Source organism: Gopherus flavomarginatus, chromosome 1 (assembly GCF_025201925.1).
Source record: "Gopherus flavomarginatus isolate rGopFla2 chromosome 1, rGopFla2.mat.asm, whole genome shotgun sequence".
NCBI lineage: Eukaryota > Metazoa > Chordata > Testudines > Testudinidae > Gopherus > Gopherus flavomarginatus.
The window spans coordinates 15425185-15445112 of NC_066617.1; the positions used below are offsets into that span (position 1 = coordinate 15425185).

Here is a 19928-nt window from a genome sequence, read left to right on the forward strand (position 1 = left end):
TGCTCCTGCTGGTAACTGAGAGACAATTATGGAAGTAAGACCAGATGCATAGTGAAAATCTTGCCAGATTCTGATCTCTGTTACACTGGTGTAAATCCAGTATATAATAACTCCTCCTCATCTCCAAAGCCAGTGGAGGGTAGAGTTATTTATATTGGTGTAATTGAGCTGAGAATCTGTCTCCTTATCTTTATATAAAGGCTTCAGGGTGTAGTAATTTGCGTCATGAAGTATGTTTATGGCCGTTCTAAAAACATTCATATCATTTTAGATGCCACTAAAGAACGTTTGTGTGTAATCTTGTTTCTAAGTATATTCATCCCTCATGATAAAATAATCTGTGACAGAAGGTTTGAGCTCAACCGCAAGGGAGGCAATCTTTGACATATGTTATAGGCAGAGATTGTAATACCACCTATTTTTATTAACACTTCCATTGTAAGACTCTGTTTTCAGTGGCTTTTACCTTTCTACCAGACTATTGGACTGAATTTTTCCATACCTGGTGTCTGCCTCAGGCTGAATGTATTAGGAACGTTTCAGACACAGTGGTGCAGACATTTCCAAGGATAAAGCTAGGGGAAGTACTTCGTTTTGCAATGTTAAAAAAAAAAAATCTGCATTCTTTACTTTGGGAAGCTCTAGAACACCAGGCTTTGGAGTGAGGACTCAAAATTTGTCAGGGGCGAGGCCTTTGTGTCAGAGATTTGTCTTTTTCTGTTTCTCTGGAAATCTGTCCGAATTTGGTCAAGTTTAAGTATTCAAAAAAAAAACCCTCAGTTCAGACATGCCCAGTAGAGACTCATTAGGGTATGTTTAATCACTTGAGCTGGAGGTATAGCTCAGATAGAAGTATGCACGCTAGCTTTGCTTAACCTAGTGCACTAAAAATAGAAGTGTAGCCATGGTGGCACAGATGGGGGGGATGGACTAGCCACCCAAGTAAGCACCTAGGATCCAAGGCGGGATTGTACTCGGGGAAGCTAACCCTCCTGCTACCTATGCTGGCTACACTTCTGTACTTGATCAGAGCTAATGCACTCATGTCTACTCTAGCTGTAAATTACATCTCCAGCATAAGTATAGATATACCCTTGGTGCTTAGCAGCTAAAATCTCTGAAGATTCCATCCTCCCTGAGCATACTGCATCCCCACACAGCTCCTAGTGCTCATCAGTCTGCACATGTACTATTCCCACAAAGCAACTGAGCAGGATCCAACCAAGGGGCTTAGAAAGACTTTCCCTTGAATTATTCCCCAGCCAGGGATGGGGCTGGGCATCAGAACTGACAGCAGAAAGTCTGTCCCTCCAGTGCTCTCGATGACGCCCCTGCTGGAGCCCAGGCAGGGTGGAGGAGGAAGGCGCCTCACTCAAATGCAGAGGAGGCAGGCGCTAGACTGGGGGAAGGGGAGGCATAGATTGGGACAAGGAGGCTGATGGAGAAGGAGAGAGAAACCATAACTTGAAGTTTGTGGGGAGACTGGGACTAATTGGGCAAGGAAACTGGGACTGGGAACGCATGGAGGTGAGTAGACATATCTGCCCAGGAGCTAAGGTGAGGGGGACAACAGGGACCAGCTGGATAAAGAGACTGGGACAAGAAGCCTGACACAGGGGAGACTGGGACAGAGACCAGGGAGTGGGGAGGCCAGAGGGGATGAGGGAAAAGAGGGCAAAGGAGCTTGATGCTGTGGGGAAGGCAGAGAGAGATTGGACAAGGAGTTGGGGTGGGAAGGAACTTAGACTGTCTGGGCAAGAAAACGGGGAGTGGAGAAGGAAAGATACTGGAAGGGTAGGGAGATTGGGACTCGAATGGGGACCTTAGAGGGGAAGATTGGGTCTGAGGTGAGACTGGGTAGGCAAGGAGAATGGGCCTGGGCCTGGGACGAGGAGCCAAAGGGTGTGAAGACACAGAACTGGGACGAAGACAGGTTAGAGGGGATGAGAAAGAAGGAGTCAAGCTTAGGGGAACTGACAGAAGGGTCTGTGATGACTCCTGGAAAGCACTCTCCTCCTGGCATGGCACCCAAGATTCCTGAGTCTCTCTATTCTTTCTGCTGTCATCAAATCTGTGAAATCCACTGGCAAAGTGTGTGTCTCACACTGCTGTCAAACTCTGTTAGCGCAATTGGCAGACATCTGTGTCGTGTATCTAAAGGTTCCAACTCTGCTGATGGCCCATGTGGGCATCTATATGATGCCACGTGATGCAATTTCCTGTTTGTTTGTTTTTCAGTTTGCTCTTTTAAAAACCTAGGAATTAACCAACAGAACACTATGTTAAAAGAACATTTAAGGTTGCAAAGTCAAGCACTCAAAAGCTAGGAAATTCTATACTGAGGACCCTTGCCTTATTTGTTGCAGAACTTGGAAGTTGTGTAGTGCATGAGGCAGGGGACTGCATGAAGAGGAAGGACAGTCTCATGATTAGGGCAGTTGAATGCTGCCCTGGAGAACTGGAATCTATCCCTGCCCTGCCAAACTACGTGATGCTGGGCAAGTCACTTAACCAAACTTTTCACAGGAGGTCACTATTTGTATTTTTATCATGTTCTGGGTGCTCAACTTGAGACCCTGGAGTCTGTCTTACACAAGTGCTTAGCACTCATCGCTGCAACTGAAGTCAATAGGATCTGTGCTTTGAAAAGAGAAAACGTTATATAATACTAAGTGCTCTGAAAAATTATGCCATAGGCATCTCAAATAAGCACCCACAATTAGTGGATACTTTTTACATTGATTTCTCTGTACATCAGTTCCCCATCTTTAAAATGGGGATAATACCACCCTTCAACAGGGGTTTTGTGAACCTAAATTAATTAATGTTTGTGAAGCACTCCGATACTATCCAGATGAGTGCTGTAGGAAAGTCAATGAGGAAATTAATAATTCTGAATTTAGAGCAGGGTTTGAATAGTGTGCAGTAAATAAGGAATGAGGCCACACAGTGAACAATAAGGAGAAAACAAAATATTGAATAGCTGCTCATTCAGTGAGCACCATTCATCCTGTGCACTGAATGAGCTGGGGTCCTCTGGAAAAAATAGTGTGATAATATAATAAAGACTGTATTATCATGCATATGTACAAAGGGACTAAATTAAGTTTGCAGAGGCAACCTTAATTCTATAATGACTCTCCATGAGATCTGTGGTACAAACAGCTGTCTTGAGGATTCTACACACTATAGATTTTTTGGAGATGAAAAAGACTCCTCAGATCAACTAGTCCAACTGCTGCCAACATAGGATTGTTCTGAAGGACATTTCCAAGGGTTGCTTAACCTGAATAACTCCAGAGATGGGAATATTTGCACTTCCCTTCCAATATTATTTAATAGCCTAATTAACCTTATTGTTAGAAAATATTTTCTGGTGTCCAGCCGAATTATTTGCTTGCATCCCACTTTTCCACTAGCCACTCTAAGTAATTCTTTCCCCCACAATCAGAATATTTTAAAAGTTAGGGAAGGCCTATTTGGCCATCTAGCCCATATTGCTACCGAAGGATTGTTCACTATTGCATGATTTCTGCTGTGTTGGGAAGATTAGCTTCGAATGTTTGAATATATACAAGCTTCTACTAGATCTTAATCATCTTTATTACCTTTTCCTGGACCCCCTCCAATGTGATTATGCCTTCATTGAACTGAGGCATCCACCACAGCATGCAGTGTTGCAAATGTATTTAATTCAATACTACAGCAAGATGGGCTAACCTGTGTAGTTGTGCTTGTGCTTCATATAATGCAGGATATATTGATCAACATATTACACTGTAAAATCATATTATATCTTAGCATCTGTGGTGAGCATCTCCTCCCATTTTTCTCTCTCCGTGTCATATGCCAGTGTTTTAGATTATATTTCCCAAAGTTATGTTGATTTTGCATTTTTGAGATAAAATTTCATCTGATTCCTTCCAGTTTCTCTGATCCGTCAAGAAATATCTTAGCTCTTCTCTACTTCCCTTGAAAAGCATGGAAGGCTAAGACCTTATATAGGATTGGAGGGCTCCTCTGTTGAGTTAGATGCTAAAGCCCTGAATTAAGCGTCAGAGTAATTACTCCACCCAGGAAGGAGACGAAGTTTGGACACTTCTCAGCTAGTATAAATCAGCATAGCTCTACTGGCTGTGTTTTATACTGGCTGAGCACCTGGCTTAGAGACTTCCCTAGGAAACCTGGGGAAGCTTTGGGAGAAGCTGGAGGTGGCCTTTTATTTCACTGAAATTTCACGTTTAAAGCTGAGGGTACTGTATGGACGCTGTTTGTATTATGCAAACATCCCAAAATGCAATAAAACTAAATACTAACGAGTGCTAGTGCCAAGAAAACAAAACTTGTACCATCACTGACAAGCAAAGGGCCTAACTGTTAAACTTGCAAAACCTCCTGGGAAAATAGGTGTTTTCAGATGACTGTGAATGGGATATGCTGAAGCAGATGTTTCAGATGGGATGAGTAAATACCTCCTAGGGGGCAACACAGTATGTGGGGGAATAGTGGCCCCCTAGTGGCAGAGACCATGATTTTCAGAAATGACTCATGATTTTGGGTGACACATTGATGACTCTCAACAAGGGCTGAACACCCGACCCCACAAGTTAAGCACCCCCAAATCACAAATCTCTTTTCAAAATCTTACCTGGAGTTAATAGCCACAGGAAAACCATTTTCAACATTTGAAAGCTTACTGTGGCACTGGGTGCATAGTTAATAGTCTCTTTATGCCCATATGCACTCCACAACTAACCAATCATTGTTAAAATGTCCTTCAGTTTAACCTTTCTTATCTAGTTCCACATTCTTCTCCCTATTACGTATTTTGTAAACCTGAACAATATCTTCATGGATTCTTCTCTGCTCCTTGAAAAATACATTTAGTTCCCTAAAGCCTTTCATAGTAGCACAAAGTATTTCCATTAAAACTTGAAATAGATCAGCAGAAAACTTTTGACTCTGCCTTTCAGTATTGGAGGTTTTTTCCAGAGGAATGGGGGTACTTTGGGTCTGGTCTTCTTTTAATTGAATGCTCCAGTTTGTTGGGTTTCGTGGGAGTAAATTATACTGTCCGATTACAAAGCCCAGAGTAAGCATAGGAAGAAATGTTTCTGTCTTTCTAGATAATACATTAAATTAATAGGCCCATATTTAGGACAGCTTAACTTTAAGCAGATATTTAAATCTCATTGATGTCAATGTGCTGTCCTGAATAGGTATGTACATTAATACTTTTCTGAACTAGGCCATTAATAATAGTCCAACACCACAAAAATTCAGAACCAGATTTATCCTCTATTCCTTCAAATTTCATTTCATGCTCAGATCCAGGGTTTTGGTTCCATCCAGAAATTGGAGCTACCAGTAAAATCTGGTATCCTCAAAAGATGGGTGTTTCAATTAGGGCTCCTCTTTAGACCTGGTCCTAGGGTGATCAGATGTCCCGATTTTATAGGGACAGTCCCGATTTTTGGGTCTTTTTCTTATATAGGCTCCTATTACACCTCACACACACACTCCCTGTCCCGATTTTTCACATTTGCTTTCTGGTCACCCTACCTGGTCCTATGAGGTTCAGAGAGCCCTGGACTTGCACTGAGTTTTGCACGTGCTCAGACACACTTGGATCAACTCAGCTCCTCATGGGGACACAGGCATAGAGATGACCCCAAACCAAAATCTTGCCTGATATTTGAGGATGCCACATTTTGCGGCTGGCCCCCGAGAAGACTTAATAGGACTTGAAAGGTGATCAGCATCTTGCAAGAATGGGCCCTCTCATACTAACTGTTGTCTATATGAAACACCTCCTTTCAAAGTTCAGCCAATTATATATTTCAAAACATAACTCTGCATTTTACTATGAACACAGCCCAGTACAACTCCTAAATGACTTTGACTCCAATCTATGGACAGTCATTTCCTTCCCTGCGCTGAACACTTTAAAATATTCTCTCTATTTCTAAATACTTTCTCTTAAGCTTCAGACAATATTAATCCAGAAAGGACAGAGACAATGCAATCCCCAAAACTATTAATTTTTTTATAATTGTAAATTTATATTTTCAATTTTGCATACCCATGGAAGTCTCTCCCTACAGCATTGTTAGAAATTATTTTTAAAAGCCTTTGCTTAAAAAAAAACATGAAAGATTAAGCTTTCATTTTAGAAAAAAAAAATCCCCTCAGGCAATAAATAGTTTCTTTTGTCAGTGGCCTTGAAAAAAAATTAAAATAATTTAAATTGCCTGAGATTTGATTTTTTTTTTTTTTATTTTGCAATTATTAGATGTAGTGGATAAAAATGAAAGAATAAAAACCAGGTAAATGCATATTACTCTTCCATAAGTTTCTCATGAGTCTTTAGAAGCCTCATTTAATCATCTTTCTTGTCTTTTATTTTGATATGGTAATTGTTTCTTTTATTTACTTTAATCACCTCTATTTAGTTAATGAATTCTTCACTCTTTTTCCCCCACTTGGCTGGAACACTTTTCTTTTTTAAATGACTGGAACTCTGTATCAGTGTAGAGAGGCAGTATTTTATAATGGTTAAAACTTGGGACTAAATATCAGGCATCCTGGATTCTCTTCCAGATTGTGGCTAGATCTTATAGATAGATAAGATGCACCAACACAGATCCCAGTGCTTGTACAAAATGCCAGTAAAGTCAATAGGACTTCACATGGGTGCCAGGAGGTACACTAGCAAATGTATGTTCAAGAACAGGGCCTCTGCCTCTAATTTAGCTGGGAATTGGTCCTGCTTTGAGCAGGGGGTTGGACTAGATGACCTTCTGAGGTCCCTTCCAACCCTGATATTCTATGAGTCTATTATTCACTGTGTGACACTTAGCTTGCCTTGATTTACCCACATGTAAACTTAGGGATAATGTAGTTCATCTACCTCACATTGGTGGTGTTAGGTTTGATTAATGTTTACAAGGCACTTTTAAAATCTCTGGTGAAAGATGGTACATGAGCTCCCAGTATTATATAAACTGATATTATTTTCCAGCAAATATGCTACAAGACGGGAACATTTAGGCTGCACACACAAGTCAGGAAATACAAAAGTATGATTTCACATACATCTTTAATTCTGCCCTCTTGCACATATGCATCACCATACAGTTTTTAATCACATGATCCTGTACTATTTCCTAAATAGAATATGGTATACATTTTTTTTTTTCAACAGCCAGTAGCACAGCTTTCCCAGGTGACTGCAAAGAGAAGGGAAGAGGCAGCAAAGGATGCAGCCCATTGTACCTGCATACATGTCCACAGTGCAATTTTCTGGTACCGTGGGAGACAAAGTAGCTAACTCAGAAGCTAATTTAGCTGTGCACATAAGTAGCCTTTGTATTCCCTCACATTTTCACAATTGTGCTATAGTAAATATGCAATATGTTATGTAAGAATAGTTTACTATGTATGTTGCATATAAATGACCTTCATGGACTGTGAGTATACACCAGTAACACAAAGTACTACAGGATGCTAGCGATATGTATTGAAAGTTGTAGAAAACAATTCTGATAGAATGTTTTCAAGAAAGAGTATGTGATTCTGTGGCTACAGAATGTATTATAAGCACACGTGGGACACAGATAATTAGACATGCAAAGGTAATTACCCCTCCACAAGATATTTTAGAGGGTTGGAATGCAGGACCTTTTCGGCCCCAAAGCACAAACCTCTACTACCTGAGCTAAGGGAGTAACTCTGTTTGCTCCCAGCCATAGTAGTTTTATATGTGCACTAGCTGCTAGAGGGGATCATGACATGCACTCCCTTTACAAGCATGCTATACAAACTTAACTTTATCATTTCCTGACTTTTGAGTGCTTATCCATGCTTGCTGGAGGCCAGTTTCAGTGCTTACGGAGGTCAATGGGTATTCTAAGATAAAATTTTAATACATTTTTCTAAAATGTGTTTTTGTTTTGTTCTTAAAGATGCATATATTTTCAAAAAGTAAAATCCAAAAGGTTGAACTTGGCTAAACAACACTGCAATGTCTTATCCCAGAGACTGCACCTTATAAGGAGCCTCTTTATTCTGCCAGAGTTTGCACTTTATTCTGCAGGAGTTTGCAGCTTTTACAATATAAGATGAGCAGTGAATGAGGCATAGTTCCTGGAAACCCTGTCTCATTCACTGTTCACCTCACCACACCACTAAGCTGGCCCTGCATGCTCAGGTAACATGGCTTTATCAGCCTGCATACTTGGAACCTAGAAGGAAGTGTCTATGCAAAATATATTGTGTGTGAAAAGAATATGATTTTCAACAGGTCATTACACTCAAATCAAAACCAATTTTGACTGTGCTTATTCCATGCCAAAGTTCAACTTTCTGTTCCCATCCATTGTAAGCAGTAGAGCTGTTATAAAAACAAAATAAAAATAAAAAAGCTGCAAACATTTTTAATTAGAATAGTAAATAAATTATATATATCCCCATACTCAAAATAAGCTACTTTGGGGCAAATGCCAACAATGGAAAATTTCATCCCCAAAGGAAGAAGTTTCTGAAAGTTATAAAGCAACTTGAAAACAGGGGGTTAGAATAGAAATGCTTATGCTATTTAATGAGGGCAGTTGATGCCAATCCCATTACAATTAATCTGTTCTTTCCCTTCCTAAAAGTACAGGGTGGTCACAGTTAGTATCTGTGGTTCATTGGTCAAAACTTTATTTGCACCAACATCATCTCTGTTCATTTTTCTTAAAGATGAAGTAAAATAATTCTTAGGACGTTTATTATTTTATCTACTCAATAACATAGCACAAAGATTGCCTTTGTTAGTTAAAAGTATTCAAGTTGGGAACACAATTGTTGAAATGTTGGGCATTTTATAGAAAATTTAAGATACCTCAGCAGAGACGCAGCAAAGAATGTTCAGATAGACCTTTTTAAAAGCTCCTCTTTTTATTCACTTCAGTACAATACCTATTTCTCCAATCCGCAGTTCACGTCTGCCACAGTGACATTTTGTTATAGGCCAATGCACCCACTGTGCTGCCTATGATTTGCTCCAAGATGATCCAAAAATAACCATACTTGTAGGTGAATATGAAGCTCTGACAGTTTTCTAAAGAATGAATCAAGGTAGATGGTTCACGCTGGAACAAATCCGTTTAAAACACAGCGGCTTTCTCTTCCACTTACTTACATGTCTTGGTGTAGAATTAATACGATCAAGTACAATATATTGTACTACCATTTAAAAAGCCGTTCATTACATTTGTGGGAGGAAACTCACCTAGCTTAACCTTCATTATTTTTAGGGCAAAACTATGACCTGACGGATAAAGTAGTTTTTAAAAGGCATATTCTGTGCACTTATGTAATCAAAGTACATAAATTCTTATGATATATTTTAATCTAGATTGATTTCTTTTGTAAGGTTTGGGTTGTGGCTTGTACGATGCTTGAGAGAAACAAGAGAGAGAGAAAATCGTGATAGAGGGTATGCTCTAGTGGTCTGAACATAGGACTGAGAGGCAGGAACTTAGACTCATAGACTTTAAGGTCAGAAGGGACCATTATGATCATCTAGTCTGACCTCCTGCACAATGCAGGCCATACAATCTCACCCATCCACTTCTATAACAAACCCCTAACCTATGTCTGAGTTATTGAAGTCCTCAAATTGTGGTTTGAAGACCTCAAGCTGCAGAGAATCCTCCAGCAAGTGACCTGTGCCCCATGCTGCAGAGAAAGGCGAAAAACCTCCAGGGCCTCTGCCAATCTGCCCCGGAGGAAAATTCCTTCCCGACCCCAAATATGGTGATCAGCTAAACCCTGAGCATGTGGGCAAGACTCACCAGCCAGCACCCAGGAAAGAGTTCTCTGTAGTAACTCAGATCCCATCCCAGACCAGACCACTGGGCATACTTACCTGCTGATAATTTGGCAATTGATCTTTGATTAATTGCCAGAATTAGGCTATCCCATCATGCCATCCCCTCCATAAACTTATCAAGCCTAGTCTTGAAGCCAGATATGTCTTTTGCCCCCACTACTCCCCTTAGAAGGCTGTTCCAGAACTTCACTCCTCTAATGGTTAGAAACCTTCATCTAATTTCAAGTCTAAACTTCCTAGTGTCCAGTTTATATCCATTTGTTCTTCGTTCTAATCCCAGCTCTGACACTGCCTCCCTTTATTTGGCCTTTTGCAAGTCATGTAATCTCTCTACTTAGCTTTACCCATATGTAAAACAAGACTAACTTATACTTGCTGATTAGGTGTTCTGGAGTCTTAGATGATGATTGTGAAATGCTTTGAAACTGAAAAGTGTCATGTAAGTGCTAAGTACTATTAGGATGTTTGTGTTGCAGTTGTTGATACACTTTGAGGCAAGTCATTATTTCATGGATAGGGAGCACTGATCCCTGGGGTAATTATTGGTATAATGGGCATTGCATAGGGTCAATTAGCTTTCTATGTGTGATGCAGTTATGTGAGTCATAATTATGTTACTTATTATTAATGGGAAGATTTTATTACCAAGCAGTGGATGCCATCTTGGTTCACTCACCTAGGACTGAATTAGAGGCCTCTACAGCTGAAAGCATGCGGTGCTCGAGCTAAAGAGCAAAGACTCTATTCTTAGGCCTGGTCTACACTAGGGGGAGGGGAATCGATCTAGACTAGATCTAAATCGATCCCCGCTGGATTGATTGCTGCCTGACAATCCGGCTGGTAGTGAAGACATACTCTTAGAACACACAACACACATTGACCAGTGGGTTACAGTGTCAAATGGGTCTTGATTAGCCTAATGTACAAGAGGTCATGGCTTCAAGTAGAATTTTTGTCTGCAAAACATTTCCTTTAATTGTGAGACTTGTGTCTGAATTTTTTCACTCTTTGATGCCTAAATCCATAATTTAGACACTTAAGTGACCTGATTCTCAAAAGCTACAAGTCATGAACAGCTCACGTTGACTTCAGTTAGATTTATTGGCACTTAACACCTCTGATAATTAGGGGATGGATTTAGGAGCCTAAGTTTTGACACCCAGGTTTGAGAATATTGGTCGATATTCAATGTTTTTGATAGCACCACAAAAATAGGCTGCACATCTCCCAATGAAATGTGGCCTGAGGAGCTCCGAAACTGAAGCTCCCATCTTGCAAAGGGTTGTGTGGTGAGTTCTGCAGGGAGCCACTTTGAAGTCAGGATGTCCCCAGCCTATCTCCCTCACCTGGGAGAATGACAGCTATGATAATGACCTGAAGGGTGAAGTGGGGAACCCATAAGAGCTGTCGAGTAATCAACAAACCAGAATGGTCTGTCTGTAAAATATAATTGTCCCTTAAAATGTATTAGTTCCTTTGCACATATTCCTAGAAAGTGTGTTCATCTCAGAGCAGGGTGTATTGCTGTAGCATCGTCACTAGGATCGAAAGGAAGTTCAGTTGCTGAAATGCCATTCAGTGGTAGGGTGAATGAAATCAACAGAACTTGCCAGTAAATAAGTTTGAGTCTTCCTGAAACTTTAGGAAGGGTCTTTCTACAGAACTTCTTGTCTCTTTTTAGAATGACTATTAACATTGTATGAGGTTAGACCTAGAAAAATCTGTTTCCTCAGGGTTGCATAACTCTTCTTTACAGTAAGCCAGAGCAGGAGTGTCCTACTGTATGCATGGAACAAGATTTAAAGAATACCAGCTGCTATACAAAGAGAAATGCATTTGTATTTTTCAGAGTATAGCACTGTACTCATTAGTCAAATAATTTTTTTAGGAATCGGAGTATAGCCCTTAAACTGAACCCTAGTTTAGAAAGATCTAATTCAACACAAGATGTGTTTGGTTTTTTTGATCTATAGTGCATTATCTTCTGCCTAAAGTATTAAATCCATTGGGTTAGCAAATTTCTGGTTGTATATTTCCTGCTGTGTGTACACAAAACTGTGTAATATAGTACATTTTGGCAGTGTGTCTCTACCACACCATCTGTAATAATTTTCAGCTGTGGTCAGCCACAAGAAATTCAATTTAAAAAAAAAGCTTATCAGTTCAAGTTGCACGTAAGACACAAACCACGGCTATATTGCTGGCTTGTTCAGGTTTATTTTCTGCCGAAGAATCATTAAGTGCTGCTGTCACCTCGGCTATAGAAGGTGGATACTCAACCTCAGACACCATGTGCTTTGCAAGAAGCTCTGACTGAGAACAGGCTGGAGTTGCTAGTTGTCATGAATCTTGATAAAACCTGCACACAGGAAGAAGGTGAATAATAATGGTTCACCACACCAGTGCTTGCCCCATGCTGCCCGGAATTCTACCTTGTGCCCAAAGATATGCTTATAGTGATCTCCTGATAGTCTGTGGTATATTACGGGACAAGTTCATGGAAAGTTTTTTATCCACATCCCGTTGTTTCAGTGTTTTAAAAAATGCTTTGTCTGCTGTGACCTAGTGGATTGAATATGATGCTGAGAAACCTGGGTTCTGTTCCTGACGTTGCCACATCTGTGAAATATCTATCTGCCTTTGTAGGTTTGTAAGGCACGTTGCTATCTCTGGAAGAGATGTGCTATGTTAAGTGCAGAGTGCTATTGCCATATTGAATTGGCACTGATAAATTATTTTACAAAATTCTATACAGTACAAGGGGAACTGGTTGTGTAATTTTACATCAAATTGAATAGTTTTCTGCAATTTTTTGTCTAGTAAAGAGATGAATGATACAACCCCAGCATGTTACTGCCCATGCATGCTCAATCGAGAATCCACTTCACAATCCACAGACTGCTGCAGCGACTGGATTGTAATTGCATCAGCCAGGAGTTCTCAATTTTTTTCATTGTGTGACTACCTCACTGACACCTCTCCTCTCATTTGCAATCATGGGGACCACCTCTCCTCTCATTCACAAATGAAAAGCATTCTTATGGCAAGTACACCAATTGTTTACCTTAAAACCACCGGCCTAGCCTCTCTCTCTCCGGACACTGTCACTTCATGATGGAAAGATGATCATCATTTATTATTATGGCTTAGCACTGAAAAGGTCCTTGCTCTGAAGACCTTATGACCCAAGTCCTTGCTCCTACAAAGAGCTTTATGTGAGGGGACCTGTCTCAAGTAGAGCCGCATTGACTTAAGCTCATAAGCTCTTCAGATATTGACTTCGATGGGGCTCTCTGTCGAGGTCTGCCTGTGTAGAGCTCATTGTGAGACTGGGGCCTAAATCCTTGAACTGCAGCTCCACCAAAGTCAAAAGAGTTTGAAATAACAAAAATAATTGGAGAAGCCCAATGGTACATCTGCAAGGAGAAGGTAAAACGCCATTGTTGGGTATAGCTCACCAATACCTTAGCTAAAGGCTTGTCTTTGCAGTTCTTTGGTCTGCAACGGAGGGGTGTGAATTTTAGTCCGCATTGGCATGTCGTGCATTAGCTGGTCCGTGTGGACCCTGCTGGCATACACTAAAAGTTCCCTAGTGTGCGTTTATGTAGTTCCTTTTCAAACAGCTCATTGTTAATGGACACCAGGGAATCCTCCACGCAGGCCACTTAGTGCGTAACATGAAATATATGCCCCTCCTTCATGTGGACTAACTCACTGAGTAGACAAGCCCCTAATGCAGGGCTCATAGTAAGCAGGGTACAATCTTTGTCCCCACTGAACAAAGAAAGTAAAGTTTCAATACTGGCTCAGCATTGTCTTCGCATAGTAGTGTTTGGGGGCGGGATTCTGGGTTTTGGGTTGTGGTTTTTTTTACTCAATTACAGTTGGAACTATTGCCCGCCATGAAATGATATTGCTCCATCCAGGCTAGTACACTGGGCCCTACTTGTGATTCCACTAGGTATCTTAAATGTACTGTACACGCAAGACCAAAGTTGAGGTTTTCGTTGTACAGCATGTACAATGTATTGCTATGCAAAGGGTAGGAAAGCAATATGAAACTTACAGCAGCAAAGGCTGATCTTCGCTGATCAGTACAGTTCAAACAGAACAGAAGTAACAATTTCAGACCTGTTCAATATGTTACCTGCTCTTCCCACTCTCTCCCTCTCCATAGTCTCTCAGGCTCCCATGCCCGTAACGCAATATATTTGGTACCAGAGTGGGCTTCCTGTAGATAAAGAGATGGTGGTAGAAAAAACACATCAGTGAAACAGAAGCCAACAAAAAATAATCACCTTGTAGAAGTTTCCACCATCTCTGCAACAGCATGGATGTTCTCTGATTTCTCCTCTTTTCTTTGAGTACTGTGAGGAATTATGTTCTTATGGCTAGGAGCTAGGGCCATGATTTAAAAAAAAATAGGAGCCAGAAATTTGGCTCCTAAATCCATATTTGGGCTGCTATGTAAGTGGCCATTATTATTTGTTTATTTTTTATTATCGCAGCACCTAGGATCCACAGGTATGAACTAGGTCCCCGTTGTGCTAGGTACTGTACAAATGCAGAAGAAAAAGACAGTCCCTCCCCAATCTAAGCATAAGATAAGAGACAGCAGATGGATACAGACAGATGGGGGAATACAAGGAAACAATATTGTCTAAATAGACAAGACAAACACAGAGTGTGGGTGCTGAGCACCCAGGAGATTCTATTTTCACTTTTGAAAGTCAGGTCTGCTATTTAGGAGCCTAAATCTGGGTTTAGGAGTCTAACTTTGGGCTTCGCTTTCTGAAAATTTTGGCTCTGCACTCCTGGGTGCTGTTTCCAGCTCTGTTACTGAATTGCTGTGTAGCCTCGAGCAAGTCATTTCACCCCTCTTGTGCTTCATTTTCCCATCTGTAAAATGGGTATAAAACCATGTACTCGTGGGACCTCATAAAATGTTAATCAGTCTTTTGAAAGCCCTTTGCAAAGCTTTGATTAGAGCTCCTGAGAAGAGCTATGCTAAACTTCTTTAGAAATTGAGACATTCCTGCGAAAAAGTCAAGACAGCTTTGAGTTGGGCTGGGAAAGTCAGCCTGAAAAAGGCCTCCTTGGTCTCCTTTGCACATAAGAGACTTGAAGCTGAGGTGACAGCTACTACTGCTTTCCCTTCCTCCTGTCTAGGAGATGGTTGTCTTGCAAGACATCCTTGGCCTCTTTCTTCCTCAAGCCTGGATCAGCCATCACAGGAGTCACTCAGCCTGGATGTGATGATGAAAGGGAAGGCCTGGTATCTCTGAGTCATCCCTGAGTTGTTACTGCATTGTCTCCCCTCCCTATGTTGTCGCTCCACTGCTTCTACATGATGCTACTGCTCCCCTGCTCTTTGTTCCCCTTCCCATGGGGTGTCTGTCTCACTCTTTGTTCTATCCTGAGCGTGGATAGAACACTTACATTTACTAAAATCTTGATCTTTGACATGCTGTCAGGCAGCACTTCAGAGATCAGCCTACCAGTCTTACGTTTTTAGTTTGCCTTTCAGCCCGTCAACGGCGTGTTAATTAGACAGCCTGACAGAAAGCCAGCCTCTCTAACCCAAGAAAACCCTCTTGCCAAAAGTTGCCCCAGGATACAGAATTGAATCGGTGCATGCCTACCTATACTCATCACACAGACTATAGCACCACCAGTTTGGATGGGAGTGAATCTTCTGATTTGCTGGAGATCACCACAAAGGGCAGACGATTTAATGCCAGTTGCGTGCGCTAGTTAGATTAGAATACTGATGAGCCCTTTTGAAAGGCCAACTGCATCTTCCTCCAGCAGAAATATTGAATATACCCATTTGCTTCACCCCACCAAAAAAAATCTTCACAGGAATAAATTAAAACTTGGAGGTGTGGTTATTATCACAGAATAATTAGACCCCATGGGATAAGAGACACTCGCTGTTGGCTAATGCCTCTGGGTCGTGATTATCTAATAAAGATGATGCCTCTGTCATTGCTTAATTGTTCTTCCCTTTTAGAATGTTCCTTATGCAGTCAGAATCCGTCATGTGTGCTCATTTCAGACAGAAATACTACCACAAATCCCACCATGCAGTGTTACGTGGGCTGTTTGATTGACTTGACCAGATTCTTCCTCTCTCCCTCCCCCCAACTCCCATGTTTATAATTTTTATTTAATAAACCACAGCATCACTGCACTTCAGTTGCTCATTGCTTACATGGCAGACATTTAACAGATGCATTAGAAGTGGCGTTGTTGGTCACACCTTCTTGAAAACGGGCCAGACACCATCAGTGGCTATGTTGGTGGGGCTATGTTAAGGGAGTTGGTTTGGATGCTTAAGTGTCAGAGCTAGCACTGATCCTAAATAATGCCAGCTGGATGGTATAAGTCCCATGCTGCATAAGAAACGGCCCACAATTCAGTATAATTAGTCTCTGTCTTCAGGAGAGGGCTGGGACTGAAAGACCAGGGTATGTTGCTGATCACAGCTGAGTGGGAAGGTTTGTTTAGAGTCTGTCCAACAACGTAAAATTCTGGCCAGTGTCCTTAGTCTCTCGCTTTTGCCAGCACTAAAATTCATTACCTTCACATAACATTTGAGAGAGAGAGACCCAGTTACCATTGTTTTACAAGCTACAGAATAAAAGAACAATGGAGAACTCTGCCTTAACTTGATTATCCTTAAAGCCAGTCTCTCGTTTAGCTTTGTCCTCCCTCTTGTACCAAGCGAGGGATTAAAGGATTTTTTTTCATCAAAGGACTTTCTGGGGGAACTTGTAAATTCCATTCCCCAGAATTAGCCTTCTTAGATTTTTTTAAAGAACTTTTGGTCCTTACTTCCACCCCACTGCTCATCTTCTCTTCCTTCTTTATCGCTAACTGGGGAGCTGTCTTTATTAGATACTTGATTAGAAAAATGACATCTACATCCTTTTGTATTATTCTTATTTATTTTCACTACAGTAGCACCTAACAGCCTCAGCCAAGCTCAGGACCCCAGTGTGCGAGGTGCTGTACAAATACAGAGGGCTTGTCTTCACTGCGTTGTTAGCTCGAGGTATAACTCCAGTGTTGCCCCTAACCCAACTCCTGTGCATACACAGAAATCTCTAGCCTCAAGTTAAGCAGAGCTTTAAACTCAAGCTAGCTGGCCCTTTAGGGAGGGTGGGTTGAAACTCAGGTGCTGCTGGTGCTTGAGCTAATAATGCAGTGAGGACTCAGATACTCTGCACTGCTAATCCAATCACTCTGTGCTGCTCATGTGTTGTTTTGCTGTGTGGCATCTTTGACTCTAGCCAGGCTGTCTTGAGACGGGTTAGCGTGAGTAGATAACTCAAGCCAACGCTGCAGTGAAGACATGCCCAACTGATCCGACACTCTGAAATAGACAAACCAAGGAGAGGGTAGGAATGGAAACATACACACAGCTTGGTGAAGTGATTTGCCCAAGGTTACCTGGCACATCACTGGCAGAGCTGAGACCAGAACCTATGTCTGAAGGCTCCCAATGCAGTAGACATGCCACTAACCGACACTCATCCTGATATTTCCCTGAGGTCTTCGTATATGACTTGCATTCAACTGGAAATTACTGCACTGCTCTTGCACTTCTTTTAGTCAGGAACAGAGTAAAGCAGGACCCAGGCAATCTGCTCCCTGAAGTCAGAGGGGACGGTGGATGCAGTGGTGAGTCAGAGACAGACTCACGGTTGAGTGCTGCCTGTGTAGGAAGATCAAGGACTCAAGAAGGGAATCAAAACAAGAGTCTGTCTTGGTAGCTTTGAGAAGGGGAGACTTTCCCAGAGCAAGAGTGAGCCTTGGCCGGAAATCTGTACATGCTTGCGGGAGAAGCTGAGCCTAAAATTTCAGTAACATTCTGTTAAGAAAAACACCAAGAAAGAACAAAAATGAAGTCTCCATGTGCGAGCACTGGGGGTTTGTTGGTGAGCATATGCACATCCTCTGGAACTGGCTGCAGAGGATGAGAGAACAAACTGGCTGCTGTCTCCAGGCAGGATTCTTAGAAATGGAAAAGGTACAGTATCCAGAAAACAAAATCACCAGTGTCAAGCTGTCTCCGCCACTGATATTGACTTGTAAAACACAGGCAGTCATGGGGAACATAACTGAGAACTGTCTAAACAGCACTAAGGGAAAGGTTGTGTGCACAGCGAATTCAAGTGCTCTTAACCCAGTTACTGACAGGAATCTTTATGAAGAAAGCACCAAAACATACACTAGATCCACAGACCTTTTTTTTTAATATGTGATCAGAATTATTTCCCAGTGTATCTAATGGATGGATGGATCTCTTGGGGCAAAGCGCTGCTTTCAGAACTGTACAGTGGGGACGAGTGGAGCTCAGCACATCTGACAAGAAAGGGGTGGATGCCCCAATCCTGGGGCCATTCACTATAATGTAGAGGCTCCTCTAATTTATGCAAGTTGGCCATCACTGCAAGCCATCAGAGATCACCAGCACATAGAAATGACCAATCCATGCCCCAGGTCATGCCCCGGTCCTGAGCTGAGGGTGGTGCAGGAGCAGATATATCCCTTGGGTAGCTGACTAAACCAAAATTGTGACTGCTTTGAAACACTGGAGCATCACAAAGCAGTCTTGGGACAAAGCAGGATCTGGCCCGGTGGATCTCGACTCCTATATTTTGCTCTCCTCAGATAAGTGGAACTAGTCGAGAATGTGCTATAGTGAGATCCTCCTTGCGGCTAGCAGGGCCCCGCTGAGGCTTGGAGAGGAGAATTCTGCCCTTACATTGCTTGCATACTCTGCCACTTACAACAAGAGCACAAACATTCCTTCCTTTTAAACTGAGGCTGGGGGGCTGGAGGGGGGTATTAAATAGGGTTACCTAAAACATATACAATACTGTTAAAAAGAAATAAATCCCACTTACAAATCATACAAAACACCATTTGGAATATTGCTGTTTGGTTTTTATGCCTTGGACCGAGCTGCCATCATGTTATTTTTGTAGTCCTTTATCGAACATCTGCTCCAGTCTTTCAGAACCCAGCACATTGCCCAAGAAAAGGTGGGACGTCAGTGACAACCTTTAAGCATATGGTATGCAGCCTCCTAGGGTCCTGCTTTTCCGTGGGATGTGCCTTCACTAAGAAGTCATCGGAGACCATTATAATCTGACATTTATCACCGAGAGTGAAGATGGAAAAAGCCTATTAGATCATCTAGTCTATCTTCCTGACAGTGCACAGTTGTGGGCTGCATGATCTAACGGGTCCTCTCATCCAGAACAATGATGATGATAATTAGCATTTATACAGCACTTTAGTTCATTACAAAGTGCTGTATGAGCATTAACGGAGTCTTACCGCAGCCCTTTGAGGGGGATAACGGGAGCCAGTTTATAGATGGGGAACTTGGGGCACAAGAGGTTCATGCCATGAATCTGTGTCAAACTCAGGAATACAGTTCTAATTTTATCACTTGTGTTACAGTCACTCCTAAGGGCCTAGCCAAGATCATGGCTTCATTGTTCTAGGTTCTATGACAAAATACACATAGGAAGAAAGAGTCCCTAACCCAATGATAGTACAGTCTAAGGTAGGAGAAAGGAAATATTAGTATCCCCATTTTACAGATGGGGAACTGAGAGAGATTAAGTGACTTGCCCAGGGTCACACAGGACATCTGTGGCAGAGCTGGGAGAAGACATTAGATCTTTTGACTTTGAGTCCAGTAACTTCACTGCAAGATTACCCAATACGTTTTCATGCAGCACTGTCATTCTTGCTGTGCTCCATGTCACCGTACTCCCTTTGCCCAAAGCACTGACTGGTTGTGCGGTGCTCAGACAATGCAGAACAGGGTGTAACTAATATTACACTGACTGGTTGTGCGGTGCTCAGACAATGCAGAACAGGGTGTAACTAATATTACACACATCACTGACTTCACTTGCATCCCTGAGCTCTGAGCATCAGCCTTACGTAAATTGTCATCACTCTATTGACCTCGGCGACACTTTGCCAGTTTACAGTATCTGAGAATATGATCCGGGGTCTTTACATC

The 19928-nt window shown here is 41.8% G+C and overlaps 1 protein-coding gene across 13 annotated transcripts in view; it reads left to right on the top strand.

Moving 5' to 3' along the window:
- Positions 1-19928, top strand: part of CELF2 (CUGBP Elav-like family member 2) — a 685040-nt gene that overhangs the window by 639376 nt on the left and 25736 nt on the right. The window lies entirely within an intron of this gene.